Below are 21917 nucleotides of genomic sequence, written 5' to 3'. Positions count from 1 at the left end.
GGTTTTTGAGAAATCTCCACACTGATTTCCTCCGTGGCTGCACCAGTCTGCACTCCCACTAACAGTGGCGAAGTGTCCCTTTTCCCCACAGCCCTGCTGGCATTTGTTATTGGTTGATTTCTTGATGACAGCCATTCTTTCTGGAATGAAGTGGAATTCCTGTGTTGTTTTCATTTGCATTTCTCAAATGAGCACTTTTTTCAGCTTGTTGGCCGTTCCTGTTTCTTCAGCTGAGAAGTGTGTGTTCGTCTCAGACTGGCCTTTCTCTCTTGTGCCTGCGTGATGAGGAGGCCTCTCTTTTCAAACTGGCTACGAATCTCTGTTCTTGGGCTACTTTACAGCTGGTTTCAAGATGGTCATCTCTACCCTGAAGTCATGAGATTTTTGCTTATACTATCTTATGAAAACATTAGGACTTTTTCTTTCTCTTTAGGTCCTTAATTTATCTGGATTTTCTTTGTGTGTGAAAGATAGGAATCTATGTGCAGGTGTTTCTAGGGCTCCCATCTGTACGACTGGTCCAGTTTTGTTTCCCGGGATGAAAACCACGCAGCCTCAATCGCTAGGACTTTCCCCGTGCTTTGACATACTTCTTCCATGGGGTCTTGAGCATCCTCGGCCCTCGGGATTCCATACAAATATTAGCATAATCTCATCAAAGTGTACACACACAAACACCGCGCTTGCACAGTTTCTATCAGGAGTGCATTAGGTCTAGAAATCAAATAGTGTATGAATTGACATCTTTGTAATAATGCCGAGTTTTTAAATCCACTAACGTAACATGCCTTTCCCCTTATTTTAGAGTCTTTCAAAAAGAGGTTTTGCAGAATCTTTGAAATTTTCCCTTGAAGGTACTTAGAAGCTATTATAAATTCCAACAGACCCATTAAATTATTAATCCTAATAATTTCTCTGTTAATCACTTGAATTTCCTCTACGGGCAACCATATCATCTGTGGAGACAGCTAGGTTTAATTTTTCTGTTCTTTGCCACAGCTGGAACTCCCCGCACAGTTCTCAGTAGCAAGGCTGATGGCAGACATCTTCACGCTTCCCTAGGCCCCAAGGGAACGAGGTCAATGCTTCACCTGCGAGTGCACTTGTGCATTTGTCTAGCTGACCATTGCCGGCTTGAGGCTGTCTTCTCCAACCTGCAGCTTGTCGTACAATTTTAATGAGAACGTACACTGAATTCTACTGAACACATAAGCTGCACCTATTGAAATACGACATTTTCCCCTGGTAATAGCAGAAATTGCACTGTGTCATTTGCTAGAAATAAACTAGCATTTTTGAGACTTTGCATTTTTGAGATTGAGCTCAAATTGATTATCCTTCTGTCTTTTTGCCCAATTCTACTTGCTAGTCTTGTGTAGGCACCTGTGTTTCTGTTCATGAATGAAATTGTCCTCTATTTTTTCCTTTTCTTATACTGTGCTTTGAGTTTCACTTGGTAGTATGGAAGCATCCCTTAGTTTCTCATTCTCTGGAAGAACTACGTAAGATTGTTTCTTCTTGGGACATTTGGCATAATTTGCTATGATGTGTACCTGCTCTATACTTTTCTTTAGGGAAGACTTTACCTATTTAACTTCTTTCATTGCTATCGCATTCCTTGGATTTCTGTTTCAATGTTTTCAGTGACCCCTACAATTTTTATTACGTAAAATATACATAATGTACCATTGAAGCGTTATAGGCGTACAGATTGTGTAACCATCACCACCCTGCATCTCCACAAGTGTGGTCACTTCCCCAAAATAAAACTTCATGTCCATTTAAAAATAAAAATAACTCTTCCTCGCCCCACTCCCTGGAAAACACCATCATCCTACCCTCGCTCTACATATTTACTCATTCTGTGTATTTCGTATCAGCCGTTCGGGTCTGGTTTCTTTCAAGTCTGTCCAAGCGCAACGCGTGTCGGTACCTCATTCCTTTTGTGACTAATGGCCCACTGCGTGGCCACTGTGTACTTGGTTTCTACATCCATCTGTCAACACACTCTTGCCTTGTTTCCCCTTTGGGAGACTGTGACATGAACTATAGTGCTGTGATCACTGGTAGACAGATAGCTGAACAGGTCCCTTGGGTATCTGTCTACCAGTGTAACTGCTGGCTCATCTGGTCCGCCTAATTTTTTTTGAAAAATTGCCATACTGTTGAAACTGTTCCTTGATGCACAAAAATCTTTAATTTTTATGTGGTTCAAATTATCCACTTTTCCCTTTTATTGTCCCTGCTTTCAATGTCGTATACAGGAAATGATTACCAAATCCAATGTGATAATGCTTTTCCCAACAATAATGTTATAGCTTTTGCTTTTACATTCAGATATTTATCGCTTTGAACTAAAATTTGTCCGCTGTGCAAAACAAGGGGCCAATTTTATCCTGTTGCATATGACTGTGCAGTTTGGCAACACTGTTTGTTGAAAAGACTGTCCTTCCCTGATTGAAGTTTTGGCACAGCTGAAAACCAACAGGGTCATGTGTGTGAGGGTTTTCTTGCAGGATGTCTACTGTGTTCCGTTAGTCTATGTCTGCCTTTATGCTAGAACCACATGTTTTTGATCACTGTAGCTCTATAGCTAAGTTTTAGGCTGCTTTGGTTTGTGTCTCATCCGATAGTCCAGGCTGGCCTTGAACTCACTTATGTAGCCTAGGCTGGCCTTGGACTCACAGAGATCCTCCTGCCTCTGCTTCCTGGCTGCGAGCGCTGAAATTACAGGACTGCGCCACCATACTAGGTTTGTAGTTAAATTTTAATCAGGAAGGGGAAGTCTTCCAATTTCTGTTATTTCAAGGTTATGCTGGCTATTATTTAGGGTCCCTCGAGATTCCATATAGGACAGAGTTCTCTATTTTCACCTGTAAAAAGCATTGGAATTTCAATAGAGATTGAATTGAATCTGTAGAGTGTTCATCTCAAAAATATCATGTCTTACCACAAGCACCCGGGATATCTTCCTTTTTTCTTGCCTCTTCTTAATTTTCTTCAGCAATATTTCGTGGTTTTCAGTATACACATCTTTCCCCTCTTTGGTGAATTGTATTGATATATACTTCACTCTTTTGATGCTGTTATAAATTGAGTTGCTGTCACAATTGCTTTTCTAGAATGTGCATGGAAAGGATCTAAACACTTGACTGGATTTTGTGTGTCGCCCTCGTTTCCCGCAGCCTCTTGTGTTTCTCTCTCTTTCCTGATTGCCATGGTCAGGACTTGTAGTACCACACTGAATGGAAGTGGTGTAGGTGCTTTTTCTTGACCTTGGAAGAGTTTTCAGTCTTTCCTTGTTGCAGATGATGTTAGCCGGGTCTTTTTGTAATTTCTTTTTCTTTTTTTTTTTTTTTTTTAATTTATTTAAGGAGAAAAGAAAAGAAAAAAAACAGTGAAGGGGTACAAGTTATACAGATTTACAGAAGAAAAAAATGTGCAGTAGGAAATCACTAGTTAATGGATTACATATTGCCATCTTAGAAATAATTGTTCAAGTCACAAGATTAAAGCTTGTAGAGTGGACATTCCAACAATGATACTGCAAACAGTTCTGTTCAATGATCCAATAAAACTCTGTGATATCATTTTCTTGAACCTATGGCCTTTGAGCGCTGAGACAGTCTCCTCCGTCCTTAGTTTGCTGGATGTTTGTTCATGGTGGCAGCAGCACCTTGATGATTGCAAAATGCTTCTTCCGCATCATCAAGATGACATGGTGGGTTTTCTTCATTCTGTTCATAAGCTTTACACTCTCGGTTTATTCTCCTACCTTTTGACTGTTGAGTCATTCAACCTTCCTTCACTCTTCTGTCTCATTCTCACCCTCAGATTCCCTCGCTCTGGGGTCTCCGTATATTAGGAGGGAGCTCTGTCCCCCAGGCCCAGCCTGGTCTTGGGCTTTGTGGCTCTTGCCCTCTGAGGCCCTGGAATTATAAGCTCAGAAGCAGAACAAAGGACTGACTCCCTCATTGGTTTTATCTTTATATTTCCCTCATTGTTTTAAATTTTCACATTTCCTAGTTGGGTATGCTGACTCACACCTGAAATCGTAGCACTTGGGAGGCTGAGGCAGGAGGATCATTGTGAGTTCGAGACCAGCCTGGGCTACAAAATGAGCCCAATGCCAGCCTGAACTGCATAGCGAGACCCGAGCTCAAAAAGACGGGGGAAAAAAGTTACCACATTTCCTTAGATTTCAGCCTTCTCATTTCTTTCCCACAAGGGAAAAACTCAGGTCTTTTATGCTTTTCAGATTTTTCAGTGCGGATTTTCTGTAACTGCTCGGACTTGCTTTCATCGGCTGGCCGGTCCAGCTGTTGTGGGGGCTGCGCTGCAAACAGTTTTGAATCTCTGGGTCACCATCAGAATGTCCCTGCCATGGGCCTAGCTCATGACCTCTTTGTCACTGTTGACTTTGTGCATTTTCCTTTTATTATTTTAGTGGCATCCCTGCCAGGTTTGAAGGTAAACAGGAGTCCTGCATCTGCCTTGAACGGTGGGCGCCTGCGCTCTTCCGCCCATGGGCACCAAACATGCACTCGGAGGCTGCTATCTGGATTTCTGCCTCTATTCTGTTTAAATAAATGGTGTCCACTCTGAACTTGGTTATGACCTCCACAGCATCTCCAGCCCTGGGATTTTATCATTCCACGCTTTGAAGTTTCCTTCTCCATGAAGGAAGCATCCCATGGTACTGGCTGAAACTTGGACTTTTGCCTGGAGTCCCAGTCCTCATGGGACTGTGGATTTAGTGACCTTACCTGGGGCTATGTCAGGAAGAGGATTAGCAAAAGGATCACAGTCTCAGCCGTCTCCCTGAGGCATGGCGGGGAAATGTGCTTGGCACAGGTATCTTAAGAGGGCCAGCCTGAAAATCAGTCCCACGCCCACAGGGATGAACAATGGAGCTGCAGTACTCTGCACGAAGTCTGGAGTTTTCCCTGCGATAATTTAGTCTCTTATGCGAGATTCAAAGCCTGTTGTAATTGACTGTCATATGCACTCCACAATCAGATCATCGCGAAGCCTTGATGGCGAGGAGGGGAAGCTGGCCTTTCGCGCCGTCGTGATGAATAGTGGAAAGCTTCAGGCTATACTAAGGTTTTTCACTAGCTGGATTTTCTTGTGTGATAGAATTACTGGGAAATGGTAAACATCAAGGTTTTGCTCAAATGGAAGCAAAGATGTCTTTTTCATCTCCTGTAACGGATTTGTAGCGCGCTACATTTACTTTAAGTCGGATATCCAGCCTGCACTGTTAAACAGAACTTTCTGTCATGACAGACGTGGCCCCTGGACATTGAAATGTGACCACTGCAACTGGGGGAATTCCATTTTAATTGTATTTAATTATTATTTAATTCAAAGTTAGAAGGCTGATCCAAGTAGGCTGGACCTGCTTTCCTTTACTAACCTCCCCCCTCGCCCTGCTGACTCAGTTTCCCCTCCCAGCTCCTTAGCATCAGCTATGAGTGGCTGTTGGCTACTGTCCTGACCTGCACCATTCTAGAAAACACCCATTAACATTCTCTTTGATGCAATCTTGGAGTCCACGCGAGTGAGTGGAGTGGAGAATTCTGGGAGCCTTGTTTACCTAAACACTGTCCCCTCTGTCTGCTACCAGGGAACTGTTCTGAGACACTGCCTCCAAAGGGGATAGGGGACAAGGGACAGGAGCCAGCAGGGAACAGGGCTTGGAGACAGGCTGCAAGGACATGGCCAGGCCTATGTAGTAGGGACCAAGAGCAGGAGCAAGCTGGACAATAAGGTGGCTTTCTCAATCAGCACCAAGGGAGGAAGGGAGGAAGGGAGGAGGCTGCTAGGAGCTGGGGGACACCTATTGGGAGCAGAGCGCCACAGTGGTGGGGGACAGCAGGTAGGAGGAGCCAGGGAGCAGCTGTCTTGATGGAGGCCAAGAAGAGAGGCAAAGGCCCAGCCTCTGACAGGATGAGGGCCTGAGGGGGGCGGGGCGAAGTGAGGAGGCAGGTTGGAGAGGAGAAGAAGGAGGGCTTGTACAGGGAAGGAGTGCTGAATGCAGGGGTCCCAGTAGAGGAAACAGGCCATTCTGGCTCAGAGAAGCCTTCTAGAAAGTTCCTGGGCAGGCCTACTCCGGCTCTGAACCCTGTGTACTTGACCACGACCTGGCTCTTACTATGGAAGGGACAGGTCAACTTGGACACGTCACTTTGTTGACCTGTCCCTTAGTCTCTCAGTGCTTCTGTCCCCCCCTGGAAAGAAAGAGTAATGGCACCACCTCCCCTGTGGGGTTGGCATAGTAACTCAAGAAAATCATCTCTGGGAAGCTCTCCAGACTAAGTCGGCTATCAGTAAATGTCACCTGTTCTAACAAAGCATGAGGGACAGGCAGCATGGCCCCCCACGAGCCTGGGTAACTTCCATGCAGCACCCCAAGGTATCCCACAGGCTTCCATGTTGGGATGTTGTCCTGGCCTCCAACCTGGGCATCGGTCATGGTGGCAGTTAAGGGCACACGTCACTGGCCGAATGGAGCAAGATACAGTTCTTGCAAGAGGAAGAGACACTGGACCTATGTCCCTCTCCCTCTCTCCCCTCCCCCAAGCACAAAAGAAAGGTGAAAATGTGGCTGTCTCTAAGCCACGGAGAAAGCCTGGCACGCAGTAGTGAAGGGAGGGGAGTTCTTTTTAGCTCACAATTTGTACAGCTTCAATCCATAGTCAGCCGGCCCTAAGGCAGGGGCCTGGCAGACCGGAAGCAGAGGGACAGGCCCCTGGGAGAAGGAGGCGGCATCCAAGGCCAGCCAGGGGCCCTCTCCAGGGTCTTCTGAGAAGGTGCGACGCTGACACTGAATGCCAGTCTTCTGGCCTCCCGAGCAGGAAAAGAGCCAATTCCTGTTGCTTTAAATCACATGCTTTGTGCTAATGTATTCCGAAGCTGAAACAGGGTAGAGCCCAGCTCTTCCCAGGCTTGCTGCTTACTCCCCGCCCCCGCCCCCCGCCGCTTCTCTGCTTCAAACTGTGTATCTTCCTTCCTTTCTTTCTTTTCCTTTCTTCCTTCCTTCCTTCCTTTTTTGCGGTTTTTAACTTAAAAATTTTATTGGTCTCTGTTGCAGTGCACGTTTACATTCCCCGAGTGCAGTTGGCTCATGCACAGAGCACGTCTCAGTCCGTCCCCCTCCGTTTCCCTGGCGGCCGCCCTCTGTTCTTGGTCCCATTCCTCTGTTGACGGAGCTCTGTTTTTTAAATTTAACATTTATTATGCAAATAAAATGATAAAATGGAGACACTGTAACCCAGGACCCCCTTTAAATCTAAAGCCACACGCAATAATTCTGATCAGAGGCTATGTCAAGATGTTTTCCTTTCATCCAACAATTTTTAAAATATTCAACATGATTTAAAAAGAAAAAGAGCAAATCAGATGTGGTGGCGCATGCCTGTAATCCCAGCACTTGGGAGGCTGAGGCAGGAGGATTGCTGGGAGTTTGAGGTCAGCTTGGGCTACAAAGTGAGTTCAAGGTCAGCCTGAACTGCATAGAGAGGCCCTGTCTCAAAAACACACACACACACAAACAAACAAACAAAACCTCGTGGAACAATGTGCAGAGCCCAAAAGTGTAAGGAAAACCAAGACTCCTCCTGCCGACCTGTGCCGGGCTCTCTCTGGAGGCTTCCTGGTATGACACAGGTCCTCCTGGGCTGCTCCCCAGCTGGACTCCTGTGCTGCCATTGTCCCCTGGCTGTCCAGGAGGAAGGTAGGGCTCCTTAGATGACAGACTCTACAGCCACACTGAATGAGTTCAAATACTGGCTGTAACATCATCACACAGTGACCCACACACTCGCATATTTACAGCAGTGCGACTCCTAGGAGCTGGATCTTCGAAGCAGCCTCTGTGCCCACCACAGGGGCACGGATAAAGAAAATGTGATATTTATGCACAACAGAGTACTGCTCTGCGATAAAAAAGGGTAAACTTGATCCATTTGTGGGAAAATGGAAGCACCTCAAGACCATAATGCTAAGTGAAATAAATCAGACACATGAGCTCATAAATCAGTTTCTTATGCAAGAGAAATGTAAATAAAGAGCAAACTAAAAGATCCCAGGAAGCAGGCAGATAGATCTTTCTCAAAAGGGAAGGGAATGGAGAGATGAGGAGGGGAGCGGAGGAGGGGACGGGGACGGAGAACAATGAAGACGTGTCTGTCCACGCATCGCTCCCGTGATGCACGAAACTGTCACACACCACAAAGGGCTGATGGCAGTGAGCCCCAGCTCTGCCCGTTCCCGCAGAGCTGTGGCTTGCTGTTCTTCCTAGCTTCTGTTCAATATCTGCCAGTTTGGGCTCTGAATATGTTTTGTGATTGTTTGTAAGTGGCAAGGTGGCAACTGTCATCAAGTCCCCTCTTTCCTTAATGGCTTTTGGGCGTCACGCAGGCATCAGGCTCCAGCTGTGCCAGGGACTGTGATCTCAGCTGCCCCACGTCCACAGGAGTGAAAACTGGCTGCACTCCCTTCAGACAAGGAAACCCAGTCACAGCCTCACACGATGGCTGCGAAGCCCCAGCGCCCGCTCGGGTCCTGGATGCACCTACTCCATCCGTCAGTTAACTTGTAGCAGGGCCATCCGGGTCCCACCAGTTCATCAGGAGAAAAATTTGGCTGCTGTGTAGAGTATTATTATCATTCCAACAACTGCAGCTAGCTAAGCCATCCTTAAAATACTGGAACAGCCAGCTGTGATGGTGCATGCCTGTCATCCCAGTACTCAGGAGGCTGAGGCAAGAGGATCACCCCAACAGCAAGGCCAACCTAGGCTACATAGTGAGTTCAAGGCCAGCATAAAATAAATAAAACACAGAGCCCCTTGAAAAGTCTGCAAAATGCTGAGATAGTCATTAGCAGCTTCCTGGTGTGGAATACACGGTGGGCGTGGCTCCCTGTACCAGACAGGAAAAATGTGGACCTGGAAGCTGCCATGGTCCCACCCAAATGTCACAGAGTGAAACTGTCATTACCAAAGCTTTGGAATCTCCCTCTGACCTCAGACATTGTGGGGACCCAAAGGGTGATTTTTTTTTTTAAATGACAGACCCACTCACCTTTCAAGAAGCCAAATGTGCTAGGGATGGTGGTACACGCCTGTCACTCCAGCACTCAGGTCGGTGAGGCAGGAGGATCACTGTGAGCTCCAGGCCAGCCTGAACTACATAGTAAGACTCTGCCTCAAAAAAAAAAAAAGAAAAGAAAAGAAAAAAAAAAGCAAGTCAAGTGATTAGGTAGAGTCCACAGAGCTGTGTTAGGGGTGTGAGCACCCCAATGTCCCAGTCCTTCATGATAGACAGAGAGACAGAGACAGAGACAGAGACAGAGACAGAGACAGAGACACAGAGAGACCTCAGAGAGAATTTGCTTGAATTTTCTACCGGCAAGCAAATTGCAGGAGAAAGAGGAAAACACGCCGATGGGAAGCGGGGGACCCAGTGACTGCTTTCATTGTGTGGGAATATGCGTGCGAGGGCCCCCCAAAGCCATCTGAATTCCAGACACTCGCTAAGGAAGGCCGAGGGGCGCCCCCGCCGGCCTCCCGGCACTTTAATCACCAGTACCGCTGAGACCCAGACCACCCCCACGCTGGCTGCCAGGGCCACAGACAGGCCGGCCTCTGGCAGGTGAAGCCCCGGGCCGCTGGGCCCCGCGGGGGCGGCGAGCAGCCGCTCTGACTTGGAAATGAACTGATTTGAAAGTCTTATGAAGCGCCGCTGCCTCCCTGAGACACCGAGTGAATCATCGCTCTGACAGTCACGACTGGCAGGGCTGTGTCACTTGCGCTGGCCGCAAGGGAGGGGACCTTTGGGGAAAGACTCCCTGTGGGCGTTGGAGACCCATTTGCCCCACCTGTTGGCACTGTCCCCAAATAAGATTCTGGGCTCCTAACAGGGTTTTTTTTGTGTGTGTGTGTGGGGGGGGTGTTTGGGCCTGTTTATTATTTACTTTATTTCAAAGAGATTAAAAGAAAACAAAGCATTAACGATGTAGGATTTCAAAACAAGATGATATGAAATTAACAATGGTCAGTATTATCTTCAAAATAGTACCTGCGATTACCAGACACAGGTGTGCAAAATAGATGCTTCGGTGCAAGCACTCGCAGCTTCTGTCCATGAGCTAGCAGTCAGCAGTACAATTAGCTCACTCGCATGTGCGTGTGTATCGATTTTCCCCTTCCTTCTTTTCTCTTTTTCCCATCCCAGTTTTTAACATTTTATTTCCTTAGTAAGGTCTCGCAGCACAAGAAGCTTGCATTCCTGTAGGCAGGGGGCGTGTGAGCTTAAACAGCTTGATTCTTTCCATTCCCCTGGTCCACTTTCATTCTTATTGCTATTATTATTATTATTATTATTATTATTATTATTATTATTCCTAGTTCCTATATTGACCAAGGGTGTTGGGATTCATTGTGGGCCTGAAATCCTTCCCCTTCCGCTCCACCCCTAACCTGGCCCTGGATCTCCCTGAAGGGGACACGGGGGACCTTTGCGGGAAAATGTGTGCCCTCGGAAGAGAGCATAGCAGGTGAAAGGAGTCGGATGCATGGGTCTGACGACCGCCACGCGGTGTCTGGCGCTGGCTGCAAGGCACAACGCAAAGCAAAGGCCTGGGGTCAGCCGCTCTCCCCGGGAGCGCAGTGCAGGCGGGGCGCGTGGGCTGCACTGTCCCTGGAACAATCAGTCCCCGCCGCCGCTTCGGCAGGGCCGTGCTAGGGCTCCTGCGTCAGCCAGCGCTTCAAGTGGCTGCGAAGGTTCTCGAGGGAGACAGCGAGCGGCCGAACCGCGTCACACCTGACAGCATGCAAGCCGCCCACGGCCCCCCAAGAACCCCCGAGGAGGCAGTGGAAAATCACCGAGCCGAGAAGCCCATGATGAAACTACAGCACCCCTAGCGTGCAGCAGGCCCTTAGCAGAGCTGCGGGGAGAGCCGGCACCCGCAGAGCCCTGGTGGCCAGACAGCTGGATGCGACAGCCAGGGGCTTGGTGCTGCTTGGGGGAAGCGGGAGACCTCGGGCCAGAAATGGGCACTCTGGGATTCAGCTGCGGCTCTGCCACTAACTAGCTGCTTGACCGGATGCCTTTATTTGCTCTAATAAGGCAGCACTGCTTTCTAGCACTAATGCAGGCCCCTTAGGCCCAATTAGGGCCACTCTTTGCGTAGAGGCCCAGTGGCCGCCCAGGCTCCCCTCTGTGCCCTGCTGAGCGTGCAGGCACCGGTGTACCCACCTGCCTCGTTCTGTGACTCAGGAGGCCGAGATGCAGCCGGGCACGGGCCTGCGCCTACAGTGAGCCCCAGCTCCCCGAGAAGCTTTGAATAATGCAGTCACTGGGGATCCGTTTCTCTGTTCCTAACCATGCACGATGGGCCTAAAGCATAGAGGGGAGCGCCAGCCAGCCGGGCCCCCTGCCCCACTGACCCCCAACCGGAGAGAGACACAGGTGGCCACAGGAGCTAGGCTTAGTCATCAGACTGAGTGCAGGAGGCCAGAGGTATTTAGCCAAGGAAGAGGGATGCCTGATGCTTGGGAGGGGGGTCGGGCCGCCTAGGACCCCGTAGCAGTGCAAGTCTGGCCGCCCCCCAGAAACTAGGGTCTGGCCGGGCTCAATCTCAGATCCAGCAGGTTCGCAAGAGCGTGTCTTTCTCGGTGCGGGCGCGCCCCCTAGTGTCCGCACCAGACATTGGCATGCAAAGCTCACACCGGAACCCAGAGGAAATTCTGCTTGTTAGCTTGCCTCGATTGCTCTCAAATTCTCCTTCCAAAGCGAGGCTAAACGCAAGTAGGTAAACTCAACTGGTCGAAAGTTGGATTTCTGTGTTTCCGAGGATTCGACCAGGGTCTGAGTCTGAAGCCTCCATAAATAGGACCAACAGCACGAACCAAATTTTTGCCCTAGATTAAAAGAAAAAAAAAAGCTCTTTAATGCAGACTCATTCATTAGCATTTATTTTAATAAATGCGCATATATTTGAGACAGCCTGAGCTGAGAAGTACCCATTTGGGATATAATGGTCTGATTTTCCTTTTGGCAGCACGGATTAATTATATTTCCCAGAAATGACTAACCATTTTAATAAAGTGGTTCAAGCCTCACCCTTAAATTTAGTGTGAAGAAAACTCAAATGAGTGTTTTGTGTGTGAACACGCAAATTCTGGCATAGTGTTTCCTGTTACAGACAGGACTTGATGCTTGCACAAGGGTAAATATGAACAGTTTTAAGTGTTGCATATATTGTTATTCTTGGAAATCTTTTCTCATCTGTAAGAGGTTTGAAGCGTGCAGGGGGCTCTTCAGAAGCCAGAGATTTGGGAACCCACGGTGGGGTTGGGGAAGCAGTCACCCTCAGATACAGCCCCCAGGAGCCAGCTGTACGTTTTGCTTTTTATTTTGAGACAGGGGCTCACTAAATTGCTAAGTTGCCCAGGCAGGACTTGAACTTGAGGCCCTTCCGCCTCAGCCTCCCAGAGTGCTCGCATTAGAGCATGTGCCAATCCTACTATATTTTTTTTTAAGAAAATGATTCATACTTGTTCCAGAAAGTTTGGAAAACATAAATGTAGAACTCCTGACCATGAAGAAGCAACAACCTGGAATCATCTACCTAATCATAAATAACTAAAAGTTAGACAAAATACCGTACATCAACTAATTTTAGGCATTAGGAAGAAAATAAAATCCAGACCCTCAAAAATATGTTTACTCTAAAATGTACCAATAAAATCTGATTAAAAACTAAAGTATCATATTTACAAAATGCAGAATCCAGTGGGAAAAGGTTCATGAGATGTATCCAGAGGCAAGTAATCTGGGATACAAGCAGCAGAAAAATCAGACCACAGCAAGGGACACGGAAGCCACACAGCTACCAGGCAGTATGCGACTCTGACACCGATGCAGCTTCTCTGACTCAGACGTGGAAGATGTAGAAAGTCACCAGGGATGTAAAAAGAAACATATGGAACCGCCAGTGCAGAAAAACAAATCAGAAATAAAAATTTCACCGGCTAGGAAAAAGTCAATTAGAGACTACAGAAGAGAACACAATGGAACATAAGGAAATACAGGGGACATTAGCAAACAGCGGAACATACTCGTACTGCGGATTTGCAGATCTAAAGGCACAACAAACTCTAGGAAGACAAAATGTAAAAAGCCCACAAGGCTGATCAAAACCAAATTGCTGCGAACCATTGGAGTCAAATGGATGCTTTTCAATCCGGAGCGGAGTAAACCACTTTATTTACACGTCACACTTAACTCAGTTGGGATCCTTGATCTAAATGTGAAATCTGAGCTGAGGATTTAGCTGAGTGGCTCAAGCGCTTGCCTGCTAAGTGCAAGGTTGTGAGCTCGATCCCCATTACCAAAAATAAATAAGTAAATGTGATAGTGAAACTTTCTAGATTAAAACAGAAAATGATGGTGATGGATACAGGGTATTTTGGATAGAAAATTAAAAGCACAAGTTAAATAAAAGTGAACTGGGCTTTGTCAGTACTTAAAAACTGCTGTGTTGGACTGGGGATTTAGCTCAGCGGCATAAGCGCCTGCCTTGCAAGCGCACTGTCGTGAGTTTGATCCCCGGTACCAATAAAAAAAAAATTGCTGTGTTTTGAAGATCTCCATGGGGCAGAGAAGAAGAAAGCCACGGTGAGAGGAAACATTCCTCGGATCTGAGCACCCTCTATCTCTCTAAAGACCAGAGTATAGAAAGACTGCTATGACTCAACACAAAGAATGCAAACAACTAAGTTTTTAAAAGGGAAAATTTTTGAACAGGTCTAGAAAATAGGCAAAGGTCCAACTAGCACATGAAAATATACTCCACAACTAGTCAGCAAATAAATACAAATTGAAACGAGGTGTATTCCAACACTGGGCAGGATGAGACAGGAGGATCTCTGTGAATTTGAGGCCAGCCTGGGCTCTTCAGTGGGTCCAAGGCCAGCCTTAACTGCATAATGAGATCTTATTTCAAATTTTTTTTTGAATTGAGCCCCAAATAAATACCGTGACCCAGCCACCAGAAGAGATGCTGAGAATACTATATTTTGGCCAGAATAGAGAACAATGGGACTTTCATACATTGCAGGTGGAAAAGTAAAATGATGCTGCCATATTTGCAAAGCACACTGGTAGTTTCTTGCAACTTCATTGCAAAGCATGCTGGTAGTTTCTCGTAACTTCATTGCAAAGCATGCTGGTAGTTTCTTCCAAGAGTAAACCATTCACCTGCCATAATATTCTGTTCCTGTTTTGTTTTGTTTGTTTTATGACAGGGTCTCTCTATGTAGTCCAGGCTGGCTTTGAACTCACTGTGTACCCAGGTTCCCCTCGAACTCACAGTGATCCTCCTGCCTCAGCCTCTCAAGCGCTGGGATTACAGGCATGTACCACCACGCCTGGCCAGCAGCTGTAGTTTCATCGATTCCCAGAGACATGAAAACCTGTCCACAGCAAACCTTACAGTGTTCAGAACAGTTTATCCACAAGAGCCCAACTCCTCAAACAATCAAATGCTCGCAGACTAGTGAAATGCCAAAAAGTGTCTGGAATCCTGCTGTGCAAGGAGCAAGAATAAACTGTAGACAGAGCAAACACCGGGGCCGCATCTCCAAACCCTTCTGTGGGGTCAGGAGAAACCTTACCCAAAGGCGACTTACTGTATGATTGCACAGTTATTTGAAATTTTGGAAAGGGAAAAAGGTATGTTGAGGGCAAATCAGAGCACTGGCTTCCTCTGTGGGATACGAGGATTACAGCTGGGTGTGGTGGCGCATACCTCTCGTCCCAGCACTCAGGAGGCCGAAACAGGAGGTTGCTACAAATTTGAGAGCTACCCGGGTTACACAGTGAGTTCAAGGCCAGCCTGAGAGAACTGCTGGGGGACAGAAATGCTATATATACATCTGATGCCAGCTATAGGTGCATGCATTTGTCAAAACAGAGAAGTATCTTTAGAATCTTGGGACAGGACAAGATTTCTGGAGAAGTTATAAAAATGCAAGCCATAAAAAATTATAATTAAAATGTAAAATTTTTCTACGAAAAATAATGTTTTAAGTTAATAGACCAGCTACCTGGCAGAAGCATAAGATTTTGAATATATACCACACTGAATTTTTGAGTGTCCACGATTTAATGTGTCTTGTACAAATAAGACAGGAAAAAGACAAATCCAGGGCTGGGGATTTAGCTCAGCGGCACTAGCACATGCCTGGCATGCACAAGGTCGTGAGTTTGAACCCCACTATCAAAAACATATAAACCATTTATCTGAAACATGAGCAGTGGCTTTGAAAATGCACAAAAGAACAAAACCACGTGAAAGATAAGATTATAAGCGAGGCAAACTAATTTGTAGTCTGAGAAAGGCAAATTAGAACAATGAATCTTTTTACACCCACCAGATTGGCAAAAATATTTATAGCCCGGTGTCAGGGCTGAAGTTTGGCTTGGCTCCATCGTTTTGCCATCATGAGCAATGCCTCAGGCAAAACCTTACAAATGCCAGCCGGATGACTTGTCACACCTGTCACCCCAGCACTGGGGAGGCTGAAGCAGAAAGGTCACTGCAAGTTTGAGGCCAGCGAAGAATCTTCGCTCGTAGTTTAGAGGTCAGTTCTTGATGTAACAGAAACCACTCAAGACAGGGCCAGGAAACGAAGCGGTGGACAGAGGCACTTTTGTCTGGAGGCTGCGTGCCCAGGCACATGGCCACATGAGCTCTGAGATATCCACGGCCGAAAGGCTGATTTCCAAGGTCAGTGCTGTGTGGTCCCATTCGCCTCCTCAAAGTCATAAAATGTGAGAGATGAACACAAGACTCACAAGCGGCAGGCATCGACAGGGACAGCTGTAAAGAGCACAGGGGAGCACGAACGGGTGGTGGGAAGACTCTGGTGACACCCCCAATGCCTCCTCCCCAATGTGTATGAATGGATGGCACTGGACACACACGCCGAGCCAAAGTCACTTTCCTGGTTTTCATACCGTGCTATAGATATAGAAATACAAACTGGCAGGACCTAGGGGAAGGGGAATTCTTGTGAATCTACCGTGTGTGTGTGTGTGTGTGTGTGTGTGTGTGTGTGTGTGGCAGTCAAGCTGAGCTACATTCCCAGCTTTTTCTTTATTCTGTATTTCGAGACAGGTTTAAGATCTAGCTGGGCAACCAAACCATTAAATTGCCCATGCTGAGCTTGAATTTGCAACCTTCCTGCCTCAGCCTCCCAGGCACAGTCACGTGCCACCACACCTAGCTTGTAACTATTTTAAAATAAATCTTTTTCATTAGGAAAGACAGGAAAAACCGGCGACTAGGTAAAAGCATGTGGGACTCTTCTGTATTATTCTCACAGTGCTGCTACAAAAAATTTTCTACAAAATGACTTTAAAATCTCAAAACTGCAAGTGAATACGGCTGTCAGCAGCAGGTATTGGTAATGATGTGGAACTCGTGCTGGCGGGACCCTAATCGCTATAATTATTGTCTCATACTTAAAGTCAAACTTAATGCCTCATCTAAGATTAGGTACCACAACCTCTGGTCTGTACCCAGCAAAGGTGTATGAGTCATATCTGCAAGGATGCTCATAGCATTACTGGTAATAACTGATTATTAAAAACAGCCCAAATGTCTATCAGTCTGAGAATGAATACTTAAAATCGTGGTGATCTTACCATAGAATACTGGACCACAATGAAAATGAACTACAAATAAATGTAACCCTGTGGATTAAAATGTTGAATAAAAGACATCGTATGTACATATGTATATGTGTGTGCAAAATTGATTTGTAGTGTTAGAAGTCTGTGTAGTGTTTACTGTTGGAAAGGAGAGCGAGGTAATATTTGGGAACTGGATTCTGAAATATTGGCCTGGATGTAGGTTTTTGTTTTGTTTTGTTGGTTTTTTGAGAGTTTTCAGAGGGGGTTGTTTTGTTTTGTTTTGTTTTTGAGACAGAGTCTCACTATGCAATTCAGGCCAGCCTTGAACTCACTTACCATAGCCCAGGCTGGCCTTGAACTCACGGCAACCCTCCTGCCTCAGCCTCCCAAGTGCTGAGATTATAGGCATGTGCCCCCATACCTGGTTGGCCTAGATATAGGTTTTAAAAGTGTGTCCCTTTTGAAGTAATTTGCTGCATTTCCATATGTGTTTTTGCTTTTATATTATTTTACAATTTGTATTAGTCCATGTGTACAGCACGTAATAATTCCATCCATCATGGGGCACTGTACATGGACATGGCACGCCCCCTCCCTCCCCCTCTCCCTCCTCCATCTCTTGGTCCCCTTCCCATCTGCAAAAGATTCTATCTTCCTGTCTCCTATTATCCATCCTTTACCTTCTTCTTTAAATTATGTAAATTTTGGGTTTCTCATATAAGGTAAATCATGAGATATTTAAGCTTGTGTATCTCATTTATTCCACATACCATTACAGTCTCAAAGTGCATCTATTTTCCTACAAATAATACAAGTGTATCCTTCTTTATAACATAGTAGTACTCCATGGCGTGTAAAGCCTTTTATTTATCCATTCATCTGTTGATGGGCATACAGGTCACTTCTGGAATTTAACGATTATGTGTACATATTTATGCACTACAATGTGAAAATACAGACTAGCTTTTCTTGTCCTTAGTTGTTGGAGAGATTCAAACTCTTATCTTCTAGTTTGTTTTTTTTTTTTCCTGGAAAAAGAACACTCAAAATTTATTGTATGTGTAAGACCAGAAATTACTCAATGCTTCCCTTCTAGTTCTTTATAACATATCTGATAAATTGCTGTAAGAGTAGCTGCTGTTCCATGCCGTGGAACCTTAGCGTTTAATCCTCCGATCTACTTGTGCTTTGGCAGTTGCTATTGGACTTCCATCTATTCCCTCTTTCCTGCTCTTCCTGGCCACTAATGATTTCAATTCCACTCTCTACTGCTCTGAAATCATCTTTTTCAGTTTCCTATGTGTGTTTTGCTTTAACTGAAAAATTTTTAAAATGTGAATCCCTGGTAAATAAGTGAGTGGTCTAGTCTCTCTGCTTCTGGTCAATTCTGTGGGTGTCTTGGTCTTCTCACCACAGAAACACAATAGTCAACACTGCCGAGTACAGGCAAAAGGTTTATTTCGGCTCACATTGCAGTCCATGGTCAGCCAGCGCCCATGCAGGACCCTGCGGAAGAGGGGCCTGGCAGAGAAGAGCTGCTCATGGCAAGGCAGACAGGAAGCAGGGAGAGAGATCCAGGAGGAAGGAGCGCTGTGGACCCTCCCAGGCCGCACCCCTGGTGACCCACCTCCTCCTAGCAGGTTCCAACTCTTAACATCACACTCAGCTATAAACTCATCAGTAGACTAATCCACTGATGTCAGTCCCCATGATCCAATCCAGTCACCTCCGTGAAGTCCCACCGATGAGCGCATGAGGCTTTGGGGGAACATCTAGATACAAACCATAACAATGGGTTAGCAGCAGAGGCCGAGAGCTTGTGCAGATGCACCCAGCCTTTGAATGTCCGTGCTGCAACCAACAGAAACTGGCTCTTGTCTAATAAAGCAGAAAAGCACTTTATCAAAAGAATGTTTGGTAGTTCATTAAGTCACCCGCAGAGCTGGCTCGGTGACAGTCCTGCTGCTGTCACCAGTAAACACTAAGCTAACACTAGGATCTGTAGCTGTAATTTCCAAACTGTGAGAAGGTGTACACACCGCACTGCCACTAGGATTTCTGGAAGTCACCAGCCGTCCTGGTGACCTGGTCACCTGGAGACAGAGCTACCAGAGGGAGTATTCTCTGCTGCCTCTGTTCTTTAGGACATCATCTTCTATACCTTCCACACTGAGTCATGAGGCAAGAATTCCCCAGCCATCGCAAGAGGTCTACATTCTGGCCAGCACCCCGGAATGGAAAATGTCCACATTGGCACTGTAATCTCAGCCACCACCTAGCACACAGCAGGCAGTAATAAACACGTGGTACCGTGACCAGCAAGTACGGGAGGCTGAAAGGGGTCAGCAGAGTTCTAAAGTACTCGGGTGGAAAGCGAGGGACTCGAACACTATCCTCGCTGGCACAGACACGGTGAGCTTGGATCAGAGATCACGGTAGTGTGTGGAGCTCACTCTTCTGGACCTCACAGTCCCGCACAGCCGCACTGCCAGGATGACATGACTGGCCAGAAGCTCCCGGCTTATTCACCAAATCTGCATCGCTCTCTCTCGCCAGCAGGTGGAACTGCTGAGGCGACTCCAAACCAGGAATCTGAAGTTGAGATTGAAGGGTGAATCAGATGACATCCAGTATCAAACAGATCGAAACAGCCAGAAGAGCAGGCAGGGTGGCGAACGCCTGTAATCCTAGCACTCGAGAGGCTGAGGCAGGAGGATCATAAAGCTCAAAGCCAGCTTAATCTACATAGCGAGTCCAGGGCCAACCTGAACTACATAGTGAGACTCTGTCTCAAAACCCCAAAACCCTAAGAGTCAGGAGACAGGAAGGGGAAAGGTACACAAAAGAGTTAAGATGCATTGTGCACATGCACCAACTCCCCACAAGGGATGTAATCATTATGTGCCACAAACTTGAACTAGTAAAAATAAAAATGTTACCAATAAACAAGTAAACTGTAGACGTAAAAACTAAAACAGCCGGTCGTGGTGATGCATGCCTGTAATCCCAGCACTTGGGAGGCTGAGGCAGGAGGACCAGGAGTTTGAGGCAGCTCAGCGATTGAGCTTTCTCAAAATCAAAAAGACCGCTTTGGGCGCTGCCCTGGGAGCGGTCCACACGGAGGCGCTGTTCTCGATTCTCATCATATAGGAAAACTGTCACAACGTCTGGAGCCCTTGATGTCCTGCAAATGGAGGAGAAGGTCCTCTCATTCCTCACTGTAGGAACCCACTTTGGTGGCACAACCCGGGTTTCCAGATGTCGCAGTACATCTCCAGGAGGAAAAGCCATGGAATCTACATGAGAAATCTGAAGCTTCTGCTGGCAGCTCGAGAGCCACAGTCGCGGGTGAAAACCTCTCCGATGTCAGTGTCCTCCACAAGCACCGGCCAACAGGCTGTGATGAGTTTGCACTGCCACTGGAGCCACTCCTATCCCTGGCAGCTTCACTCTTGGGACCTTCACTAACCAGATCCCGGCAGCCTTCTGAGAGTCGCATCTTTGGTGGTTACTGATCCCAGGGCAGACTGCCAGCCCCTCACTGAGGCATCTTATGTCAACCTGCCAGCCACGGATTGCCCTGTGTCACGCAGAGTCTGCCCTGCGCTACAGGGCCGTCGCCACGCATGCAACAGTAAGGGAGTCCACTCCTCCCTCGGCAGGTCTAATGTGGATGCTAGCCCGGGAAGTGCTGTGCACGAGTGGAACCATGTCCCATGCACACCCTCGGGAAGTTGTGCCTGAGCTCTACTGCTACAGGGGTCCTGCAGAGACTGGAAAGGGCAGTGACTGAAGAGGAATTTCAGGGCAAGTGGACTGCAACTGGCTCAAGAGCTCCCTGCTGCTCAGCCTGAGGCTACAGAGCAGTCTGAAGGCCTGCAGGTGCCCTCTGCCCACCCAGCCGTCCGTGCCGAAGACCTGAGTGCGCAGCCAGCCATAGAGCACAGGTCTGCAGGCCACTGAGTGGGTAGGAGCCACCAACGAGAAGTCTTGAGTGGTTCTGCAGACACTTCAGCAAAATGGCGATGACATTGATGGAAAATAAAGCACCAATTTCTCAATAAACAAACAAATAAATAAGGTCTGGTAATGTAACTCACCACAAAGGGTTCAGTGCATCATCCCATGCCAAAAAAGGACAGCAAGAGGGGGAGGATATGACAATGAGTGTCACATTCTAAACACTAAAAGGCAACCCAGGGCTGAGCATGAAGCTCAGTGGCACAGCACCTGCCTGGCAAGAGCAAGGTCTTGAGTTCAATTCCAGGTACCACAAAAAAAGACAACCCAAATATTTAAGTATTTCATAGGACCGACTGCAGTGTCATTTCTGCAAAATAGGGACAATAATAGAACCTAACCTCTGTTGCTATTGACAGGGTTAAAGATGCCAATATTTACTTAGGAATATTTATTTATTTATTTAGGAAATATTTATTTAGGAAAGTGCCTAATGGTCAATATTATTGTCACTATTATTAAAATATCCATGAAATACGACGCCCTGTTGTAGTTACTTTTATCACTGCTGAACAAAATACCTGATCACAAGTTAAAGCGGGGAAGGGTTATTTTGGCTCACGGTTTGTAGAGGTTTCAGTCCATAGTGCACAGGCTCCAAAGCAGGAAGGCGTGGCAGAGGGGCTTCACAGAGGAGAAACAGTCCACGGCAGGCAGAAGGTAGGTAGCAAAGCAGTGAAGTAGCAAACAGCAAGTGACAAGCAGAAAGTACAAGTGTGGCCCTCAGTCTGCGCCTTATATTCTGCGAGGCTACTAACGCTAGTACAGTTGGCTGCAACCATACCTTCTTCCTCGAGGTGTAAGTTCCAACCTTGGGAAACCCACCTCCTCTTTCCAAGTTTGGTCTTCCTTGGGTGCCCTCTCCTAGTCTTAGTCTTTGCAGCGGGCTGAGGATGTCAGGCAGGAAACTGTACCCTGGATTCTAATCAATTCTCCAGGAAGCTGCCCAAGAGATGGTATCAAACCCACTGGAAGCCAGGTAGCTGTCTTCGGAATGCCCCAGAAACTGCCCTTTTGCCAGGTACTGCTGAATTTGCCTGAACTCGATGTGGCACCCCAGACCTCACAGGTAACCCACGCGCCAGGAAGGGGATACAGCCAGACTCGCTTCTGGGAAGGCAGTTAGGTGAGGGCAGAAGGGTTGCTCCTGAAAGGCACCAAGGAAGAGTCCCACGAGGCACCCTACAA

At 46.9% G+C, this 21917-nt stretch overlaps 1 pseudogene; it reads left to right on the top strand.

The window, feature by feature from the left end:
- Positions 1-11294: 11294 nt before the first annotated feature.
- On the top strand, positions 11295-20672 carry LOC111756303 (small ribosomal subunit protein uS2-like; annotated as a pseudogene).
- The last annotated feature ends 1245 nt before the right edge of the window (positions 20673-21917 follow it).

The sequence above is a fragment of the Cavia porcellus genome, unplaced genomic scaffold (genome assembly GCF_034190915.1).
Source record: "Cavia porcellus strain 051 isolate PalLab524CR breed Dunkin Hartley unplaced genomic scaffold, mCavPor4.1 scaffold_3, whole genome shotgun sequence".
NCBI lineage: Eukaryota > Metazoa > Chordata > Mammalia > Rodentia > Caviidae > Cavia > Cavia porcellus.
Note: the sequence above shows the minus strand (reverse complement) of the source record. Positions and strands in the feature narration are given on the sequence as shown.